Below are 10,249 nucleotides of genomic sequence, written 5' to 3' on the forward strand. Positions count from 1 at the left end.
TTAAGAACATTTCTTCATGCTTTGGTTTCCTTTGCACCCAAGAATTGTTGAGTTTTTGAAATGCAGAAAAATAAACAAAGTACATATTTTAACAGCTTTGATTTACCCTGGGAATAAACTCATTCAGGCTATTCTATTATAGTCCCCTGCAGTTGTGTATCGTTTGTTTGTAAAACATGGGCTTTCCTGGTTGCTCAGAGGTAAAGAGTCTGCCTGCCAATGTAGGAGACGCTAGTTTGATCCCTGATCCGAGAAGATTCCACATGCCGCAGGGCAACAAGGCCCGCATGATGCAACTACCTAAGCTTGTGCTCTAGACCCCAGGAGCTGCAACTACTGAGCCTGTGAGCCCTAAAGCCTGTGAGCCGTAAAGCCTGTGCTCCACAACATGAGAAGCCACGGCAATGAGACGCCTGTGCACTGCAACTGGAGAAAAGCCCCAGCACAGCCAAAATAAAATAATAAACCCATCACAGGCAGCATTTATTTTCACTTCCAGTTCAAGATAGACTATATTGTTTGTATTTTAAAACCAACATATCTTTACTTTCTGCCTTTTCCTAATTCAAAGATTTACTTTCATTTTAATAAGTGAAAGCCGGGTGTCATGTTTTGCTTTTTTTCATATTGCTTAAAAGTGAAGACATCAGAAATAGTGTGACTATTACAAGCTTTTGTGTTTTACAGATATTCAAGAAGAATTTACCTTTTATTTTTAAGTTTATTTTAGTTTTGTTTTAATAATACATAATGATTTTATGATTTAAATAATTAATTTTAATTATTTTAAAGTTTACATTTTATAGTTGATTTACAGTGTTGTGTTAATTTCTGCAGTGTAGCACAGTGACTCAGTTATACACGTATATACATTCTTTTCCATTATGATTTATCCCAGGATATTACATATAGCTCCCTATGCTATACAGTAGGACATGGTTGTTTATTTTATTTATATAAATATATTTAACTTTTATTCTCTTTATTTATTTCTAAACGTTTTTATTTCATTTATTTTTATTTTACTTATTTATTTTATTTTTTATTTTTACATTTTTATTTATTTTTATTTTTGGCCACACCAGGTGGCTTGTGGAATCTTAGATCCCCAACCAGGGATTGAACCCACGCTCAATGAAAGCACAGAGTCCTAACCATTGGATTGTCAGGTAATTGCCCCCTCCGTTTTTTTTTGGTACCTAAGTCTCCTTGAAGGGCAAGAGGAGCCAGGTGAAAAGTAGTTCCAGGGAGCAGAGGCAAGTCCATCTGACTCTAAACCTGCCTACTCGCCTATCTCAGGGAATTCCACCTGATTTCAGAAGATCTTCTCAGAGAAAGAAGGCAAGTGCTCATGGCTGAACGTGATCACCTATCCCTCAGCTTCTGTACCAGGCCCCACTCTGTCCTCCTTACCCCCCAAGCCACCCCTCTTTCCAAAGCCTCCTGCAGTTTACTAAAAGGTGTGGGGTTTCCACTAGGTGCCAGGCTTGGTGACAGATGACAGGGCTGTAAAATGGCCCTTTTAGCCCAGAGACCAGTGGGGAAGAAGTTGCTGTAATCAGTACCATCCATTTGGTACAGAAAATGTTTCTCATTTTTAGTTGTGGTCAATTATACATAATGTAAAATTGACATCTTAACCATTTTTAAGTGTGTCGTCCAGTAGTGCTAGGCACGTTCACGTGGTTGTGAGTGTTTCTGTGTGGGTGCATCAGGGCACAGAGGATAGTTCGTTCAGTCAGGGATCAGAAAGCTTTATTGTTTTTGTTCTGCTTTTTAAATTCGACATTGGAAAAGTGGATTTACAGTGCGGGGCACTACAGAAACGTGGAGAGAGGTGCCCATGTGTGATCGTACATTCAGGCCGCCTTCAGATTTGCCAGCTGAGAGGCTGGCTGACCGGCATCACACAGCCGGGGATGGGACGGCCTGGATTCAGGACTCTCAATGAACATTACGTCCCCCTCTTGCCCAGTGGCTTTGAGGCTTAGACCCTGAATCCAGGAAGGTGATGACACCTCTGGCAGCAACAGGGGAGTGGAAGTTTCTGTAGAGGATGAAGACGGCTCACAGTGAAAGATTTCAAAGGAATTGAGGGCACTGCCAGTGGCCACATCCAGCGAGTAGTTAGACACTGAGAATGGGAGCCATTTTACCCTGGCTTCCCAGCCTGGGAGAGGGCTCTGGACAAAACGTTTCCATAAGTCCAGCCTTGCGATCAAAGGAAATTGCTTCTCTATACCCCTGTGAACACATAGGCACATGCGGGCACGTTAACACGTGCATAAGACACACATTGGCACATGCTTACACACACACACACACACACTGATACACACACTTTGACATACAAACCAGTGTCCTCATGCAGGTGACATCCACAGCCCATGGCTGCAAAGGTGTTTCGCGGTGCTTTTCCTTCTTGTCCTCGCCTGGAGTTTCCAGCACTTGGAAAATGTCAAGCGTGGGAGGCCTCTTAGTCTTGGGTTAGGTGAAAACTCCCTCTACATATTTGGAGGGCGTCCAGGCCCTGCGAGTGCACTCGCAGAGGAGATAACAGTGACCTTGCTGGCAAGGGAGGACAGCCCCGCTGAGGCCAAGGAGCCGTGCTGGCTGGGCTGAGGTCACCTCCCCTCCCCTGCAGCACCTGGGTTGACTCTGATGGCAAAGATGCTGGTTCAGCGTTGGGTGAGAAGATGTGGCTCTGCTCTCAAGAAGGCCCTGCAGGTTTCGGGGGAGGAGACTCCTTCTCTGCCCCTGGGGGCCCACAACGAAGTGTGTTAGTCACTCAGTTGTGCCTGATGACTCTTTGCAACCCCATGGATTGTAGCCCGCTAGGCTCCTCTGTCCAGGGGATTTTCCAGGCAAGAAAACTGGAGTGGGTTGTTGCCATGCCCTTCTCTAGGGGATCTTCCCAACCTCAGGATTGAACCCAGGTATCCCACATTGCAGGCAGATTCTTTACCACCTGAGCCGCCAGGGAAGCCCTCGGGGAGGAGAGTTTGGGGGAGGAGACTACCTTTCCCCCTGGAGGCCACAGGCTGATGGTCAAATGTCCACCAACCCCCTGTCTTCCCAAAGGCACCCGGCATGCCTCTGCAGAATGGTGACAGGTTCTGGATCCTACCAGGGCTGCGTCTGGCTCCTCAGCAGCTCGGAGGCTCAGCCTGGCTGGGCCTGACTGGGGCAGCTCAGGTCTCAGCATGACTGGCGTGTAACTGGAAGCCGTGGAGGTTTTCTCATCTAAATGTAATCCCCTCTGTGGTCATCCCTTTAAGGGGCCAGCCTGTCATGTTCAGTGACCACAGGTGACAGGGTCTTCACTGCCTCCGGGAGCAGCCTATGGCAGAGAGGAGGCCCCCCGGGTTCCTGCCCGTCTGTCACTTCCACTCACTTGTTCTGACTGTGCCACTTGGGTTAGGATGAACCCTCCTTCCCCAAGACAGCCCTGTGATATTGGAAAATAGCTGGTATTCATGCATTGGGAAATACTGAGAGGGTTCCTGCTGGGTGCTGGGCCAGGCCTGAGAGCTGAGGGCAGACATGTGCTTGGTGGTCTGGTGGAGGCGAGGACAGGAACAAAGCTGGCCCTGTACGGTGATAGTCTGCAGGCTGGGAGACTCCCTGGGGGCTGGGCACTGCCCAGAGGAGAGGAAGCCACGTGCTGGAGGGCACCTGACGGCTACTCAGGCGGGGTGCTGGAGCTCTGTGTGCTCCAGACAGAGGGGCTGGGACATGGGAGTCCAGGGTGCAGCCTGGCGCCTGCACTGCAAGTGATTCAGAATGTGTGGGGAGACCGACAGCTTACCCCAGGTAGGGCACCAGCTGGACCTGATTCCGAGGCCCTAGCAGGGCCGAGGGGGGGCACAGACCAGGGAGTTTTGATAGGGGAAAGGCAGGATCAGGTGTGGAATTTAGCAAGGTCATGCCAGCTGCCAGGTGGAGAAGGCATTTCCAGGGTGTCCTCTGGCTGGAGCAGAGAGTCCAGGGGAGGTGGCTGCAGGCAGCTTGGCCAGAGGCACTGGGTGCCTGGGCTAAGCTGGCAGCCGTGGGTGGAGGGCAATGGGTGGGGTCGAGAGACGGTAACACGTGGGTCCAAGGAGAGTTGGCAAACTTCTCTGGACGTGCAACTTCAGGTCTGCACGTACTCACTGGACATAACCTTGGAGTGCTCCACCAGCCAACTCAGCCCCTTGGGTTGGGCTCCTGTTTACAATTTGAGGTAACTTCAAGCGTGGTGCCCAGAGCAGAACAAAGGATTTCAGCTACTGTCTGGATGGTGTGGATTATCTCAGCCTTTTATCTCTCTCCTTCCAGTCTGTGCCCTCTCTGCCACCAAGGTTGACATCTGAGATCTGGTAGCTGGAGCCCACACATAGAAACACACTGTCTTCTCAAGGCCATGAACCTTCACTCTGGATCGCTCCAAGCCGTGTGCCCCTGTCTGGAACCCAGGCAGCTGGTTTTTAGAACCTATTAACAGGAACTTGCATTTATTGTTTTTCTTTGTATTTTTTGTAAGAAATTCACTTTTTTTAGATTCAGTGCTTGGTGCTTGGTGGTCTGGTGGAGGCGAGGACAGGAAGAGAGCTGGCCCGGTAGGGTGACAGTCTCCAGCCCCTTTACCCTGAAGACACAGCAGCCGTGGGTTAGAAGCTGTGACGCTTGGCCTCTGAGCTGATATGTGACGTTCCACAGTAGTTTCATCCACTGTGTAAGAGGAATTTTATGTTTTCTTAAAAAAAATGTTTTGTTTAAAAAGCTTACTACTTGAAACTTTAAAATAACTTTAATAAGTTGCTTCCCAGGATATTTTTCTTTCCATCTTGAGGAAACAATGAGTTTCCATTTGTATGGAGAAGAGAGGCAGCAAGGTGGTGTTCTGGCTTCTTCTCCTCCGTGGCCCCCAGGAAAACTAGGGGAAAGACATAGCATGCAGACCAGCCCAGCGTGAAACACCCCACTGAGGTGTTTCAGGCTCAGCAGCCAGCTGGGCTTGGCCTTCCGAGACACCATATAAAAGTGCAGTGGCAGCGTGTGCGTATGTGAGTGTGAGTGTGTGTGTGTGTGGAGTGGGGGCCAGGTTATTGGGGTGGAGGGAAGGGAACTGTTTGATTAATGGGTGTCCTGTGAACCTGCACATTTGGCCAAGGCTGCATTCCTGGGCTTTCAAACCCAGGGCAGTTTGATAAGCTGAGACCAAAGTCCTCTTTCCTCCCAGCAATGAGAGCAAACAGGGCCACTTACTAATCCCAGCCCTGGCCTCTGGGGCCGTCTCTCGGCAACCAGCCCACCAAGTGGCCTTTCACAGGCCAATCAATGGGGCAGCTCTGGGGTCGGGAGCCCGATAGCCAGCCTGTCTGAGTGGGGTGGGAGGGAGGCCGGGACACACCGACCTCCAGCACGCAGTCGGAGGGCCATGCGTGGCCAGGGAGGCCCACCACAGTCACGGCTCCTCTGGAGCTGGACTTCTCCTCTCCTTCCCACCACCCTCTTCCCCACCTGGGCAGCTAATCAGTAGGACTCTCTCCATTCCTCTGGTGCCTGCCTAGAATGTTCTTCCCAATCCCCGCCGTCTTCAAAAGTCTGCCCTGGTTCCTCCTCCTCTAGGAAGCTTTCTCTGATCACTCCAGTCTACATGGATCCTCCCTTCTCTGGATCCCTGGAGCCCTCAGGGTCACGACTCACAGTTTAGTACCAGACACCTCTTCAGTGGGTTTGCATGTGTACCAGGCACCTCTTCGGTGGGTTTGCGTGTGTACCAGGCACCTCTTCAGTGGGTTTGCGTGTGTTGTCTCGCTGTCACCAGCTAGACTGTCAGCACCTTGGGGGTAGGGCTCACACTTTGGGATCATCTCTAGCCCACCCAGTGGAGGGCACACTGGAAGCTTTAGGAGGGTCACACCAGTGCAGACGGAATGGGGGAACAGGGGACAGATTGGGGTGGAGGCAGGGGCTGAAGGACTTAATCCCAGGAAGATGTGGAGGGCAGACTTTGAGATGAAAGGCAGTACGGGGGTTGGTCTGGAGAGAATGTTTATTTCTGGGGAGCCACGGTAGAGAGCTGAGGGGTGTCTGCGCATCCTGTCACGTGAGTCCACCCTTCCCTCTGAGAACTGTTTCTTTTCTTGGCAGGAGCTGAAGGTATGGAGCGGCATCTGCATTTGCACCACTGGGTCCCTTACTTCTGACTGGAGGGGGTTACGGTTGGGACGGAGCCTGGAGGGTCCTTCCAGATTCTCTTCTCCAGAGACTTGGATTCAGGACTTGAGTGAGATTTGCTTCTGTGTCTGAAGTGTTGCCTCCGAAAAGATATAAACCAGCTACAAGCTGGCTGTATGTAGGGAACTCTGGAAGCAAAGCTGCAAGAAAGCAGGAAAGAAGAGGGGGAACAGGAACTGGAGCCCATGTCCAGCATACAGCTGCCTTTGCTGCCCACACTGAGTCAGAGCTCACTGCAGTCCCGAGAGCAGGTACTGCTGGGATCCTGTTTTACTGATGGGGCAAGGCAGGCCTGGGGATCCAGTAGCTTCCCCAAGCACACTCAGCCAGTAAGGGGCAGATTTGAACCCTGTCCTGCCAGGTTATCAAGTCTAAGCATAGCCCCGTATCTACCTTTGCTCTAAACAGCTTCATGGATCCAGGCCCTGTCTTTTATGAGGCACTTCTCTACATCCTGCACTTCAGTTGGGGAGATACCGGAGCTGAATTGGTAAGGTTTGTTTCTATCATTTATCCACCTCCCTATCTATCTACCTGGGCTTTCTCTGGTAGCTCAGCTGGTAAAGAATCCACCTGCAATGCAGGAGACCTCAGTTCAATTCCTGGGTTGGGAAGATCGCTTGGAGAAGGGCTAGAGTACCCACTCCAGTATTCATGGGCTTCCCTTGTGGCTCAGATGGTAAAGAATCTGCTTGCAATGGCTGGAGACCTGGGTTTGATCCCTGGGTTAGGAAGATCCCCCGGAGGAGGGCATAGCAACTCTTGCCTGGAGAATCTCCATGGACAGAGGAGTCTGGTGGGCTACAGTCCACGGGGTCACAAAGAGTTGTACATGACTGAGAGATTAAGCACATCTATCTATTTACCCATCTATCAAATCATATCAATGCATCCATCACCTATCTATCCATCCTCTCCCTACCTATCCACCCAGCATCTATCTATCTATCGTCTATCTGCTGCTGCTGCTAAGCCGCTTCAGTCGTGTCCGACTCTGTGCGACTCCAGAGAGGCCAGTCCACCAGGCTCCTCTGTCCCTGGGATTCTCCAGGCAAGAACATTGGAGCGGGTTACCATTTCCTTCTCCAATGCAAGAAAGTGAAAAGTGAAAGTGAAGTCGCTCAGTCGTGTCCAACTCCTAGCAACCCTATGGACTGCAGCCCACCAGGCTCCTCTGTCCATGGGATTTGCCAGGCAAGAGTACTGGAGTGGGTTAAGCGCAATTAAATCCTAGGAGGAGAGAACAGGTAAGAACCTTGGATGAGGACTAAGGAAGGATCCCCACCATTAACACTATCGGTTGTTCACATGCTTTCTTCAAAACTGGCCTTCTTCACTCCTCAAGCAGCCCCATTTTACAGAGGGGTCCCTAGACAGGGAGTCACCCAGTAACCCGCCAGGACGGTGGGCGTGGAGGTCGCGCATGCGCTTCCGCTCCCTCTCGTTTTTCGCTTCTCCCTGCAGATGGATGCGCAGTGTCTAAACACCCCAGGGCGTCCGCGCTTGTCTTCCTCCCCAGCTTCCCTTGAAACTCTCCCCTTTGTGACCGTGGCGAGGACCAGGTCTTGAGCTCTCTCTCTCTCTGACGGACTTTGGTCCGAGTCACTCTACCGCCGGCTTCTCCCACCAAGCAGCCGCCAACTGGACAGGCCCTCTGTCCAACTGGAGGGCCCTCTGCAGGGCCCTCCCGCGCCCCCACTCCAAGGTTTACCAGCTGCCAAGTCAGCTCCCTTCATCTGCATCCCCCGCCTCGCTCCCCTCCGACTCCAACAAAACCAAGCACCCTGCCTCTGCCTGCCCTTGGAGGCCCAGTTTCTCCCACTCCTTCCTTATTAGTGAGTAAAAAGAAAAGGAATTCCTTTAGCAATTGGAACAGCCTCTGAATGGAGTTGAAGGACACGCTGCGAAGTGTGAAACAAACAAGGTCTGAACCTGCCAAGCTGACCAAGTGGTTGTTTTAATCATGTGGAACAGCCCCCTTTTCATGGAAAATTTTCTACTCCAACACCTGTGGCCATTAAAGGAACCCTCACTCTTTTCTCCTCTGGGGTCCCAAGGGTCCACCTAGCCAGGCGCTGCCAGCCCAAGTAATTATCCCTGTTGCCCTTCCTCTCTAGCTCCTCATCCCTGCCTGGCCCAGCCCCTGCTAGCCCTCAGGCATAAGTGGATGCAGGGGAGCAGTTCTGAACCTTCTGGGAAGAATAAAGTGACCCAAGACCAGGATCACCCACTGCTTTCTTCTGGAATCAGGTGTGACTCTGTCCTCATCTAGACACTGGAGGTAATTCAGGCCCTCCGCTCCCTAAAGTGCCCCATGACCATTTTAAGGAGGCATTGTACCTCACCGTCTACAATTTGGACTGTATCTCTACAAGAAAATAATTCAGGGAAATTACATCAAGTTAAGAAGACAACCGTGGTGTGTATCCTGATTTCAGCCATGTAACACAGACTGTACGAAATTGCTTGGTGTAGAAAGGGGCTTCAGGTGTGTGGTAGTTGATCTTTAATGCGCGAGACTTTGCTCCTCTGGTGGCTCAGATGGTAAAGAATCTGCCTGCATGAAGGAGAACTGAGCTCAATCCCTAGGTTGGTCAGATCCCCTGGAGCAGGAAATGGCAACCCACTCCAGTATTCTTGCTGGAGCATCCCGTGGACCAAGGAGCCTGGAGGGCTACAGTCCATGGGGTTGCAAAGAGTTGTATATTACTGAGCGACTAACACTTTTACTTTTTCTTTTGTGGTCATTAACAGGGCTTCCCAAGTGGTGATAGTTAGCGGTAAAGAACCCACCTGCCAGTGCAGGAGACCTAACAGAACTAACAGCTCAATCCCTGGGTCGGGAAGATCCCCTAGAGGAGGGCACGGCAACCTACTCTAGTATTCTTGCCTGGACAATCCCATGGGTGGAGGAATCTGGTGGACTACAGTTCATAGGGTCGCAAAGAGTAGAACATGAAAAGCAATTTAGCAAGCACACACCCAAAGTCATTAACATGTGCAGTAGCAATTTAAAAATTGAAAGCAATGCCCAAATCAATGAGAAAATTAGGGACTTTCAAAACAATGAAAATTCCCCTTAATATTATTCAAATGTGGAACCAGAGGTCAGACTCATACCTCATGTATCCTTGTATGGCCCATAATAACCACCCAACATGCCTAGCACATAACAGTTACCTATAAATGTTTTTGGATAAATGAATGAATTGTGCCATCTAAAATATATGAGACTTCACGTTTTATTCATTAGTCAAGTTCTAGAGAATATCAAGCATAATTTCAATGACAATCAGAGGAGGTACTAAAGGTAACTCAATCTCTTAATGTTCTCCTTGACTCAAACTTTTCAGTTTAGTGCTTGCTAGAATTTCACTCCTCTGCCAGGTCAGTACTTGTGAGAATAACATCTTTATTGATGAGTCAGGAAGGAGCAGGCTGACAGTATAGAAGCAGGCCAGGTAGCTATAGTTGTGGGGTTGGAGGGAGCTGTCTGACAGTAACTTCTCTGGTACCTGGGTCCTCAATCTGAAAATTCCAAGCATTTTTTGGGGTGAGCTTATTAAAAAGCTTCAAGTACCACTTCAAGGGGAAATGTAAGTTGGAGCCCCCTTGTCTCCATTTTGCAAAAGAGTAAAGACCTAAAGAGGACACGTGATTTACAAAGGACACCTGGAGAGTCGGTTGTTGTTGTGTTCAGTTGCTTCAATCTTTCCCAGCTTCAGGGTCTTTTCCAATGAGTTGGCCAAAGTATTGCAGCTTCAGTTTCAACATCAGTCCTTCCAATACATATTCAGGATTGGTTTCCTCTAAGATTGACTGGTTTGATCTTCTTGCTGTCCAAGGGACTCTCAAGTGTCTCCTCCAGTACCACAGGAGCAAAGCCAGAATCAGAACTCAGGTCTCCAAGGATCCTTCTCCTATAACAAGTTGCTGCCTGGGATGACTTGGGTGAGTCTGACCAAACACAGAAGTCCTTTCTGTAATTAGCATTAGTTTTAGTTCACCAAAGGAATATTGAAATAGA

General features: G+C 49.7%; 1 long non-coding RNA gene across 1 annotated transcript; it reads left to right on the forward strand.

Moving 5' to 3' along the window:
* LOC108636607 lies at positions 3,613–8,753 on the forward strand. The gene is made up of 5 exons (XR_001918497.1): positions 3,613–3,813; positions 4,540–4,714; positions 6,136–6,473; positions 6,631–6,712; positions 8,340–8,753. It is a non-coding gene; the product is annotated as an uncharacterized LOC108636607 (long non-coding RNA).

This window comes from Capra hircus, chromosome 8 (assembly GCF_001704415.2).
Source record: "Capra hircus breed San Clemente chromosome 8, ASM170441v1, whole genome shotgun sequence".
NCBI classification, from domain to species: Eukaryota; Metazoa; Chordata; class Mammalia; order Artiodactyla; family Bovidae; genus Capra; species Capra hircus.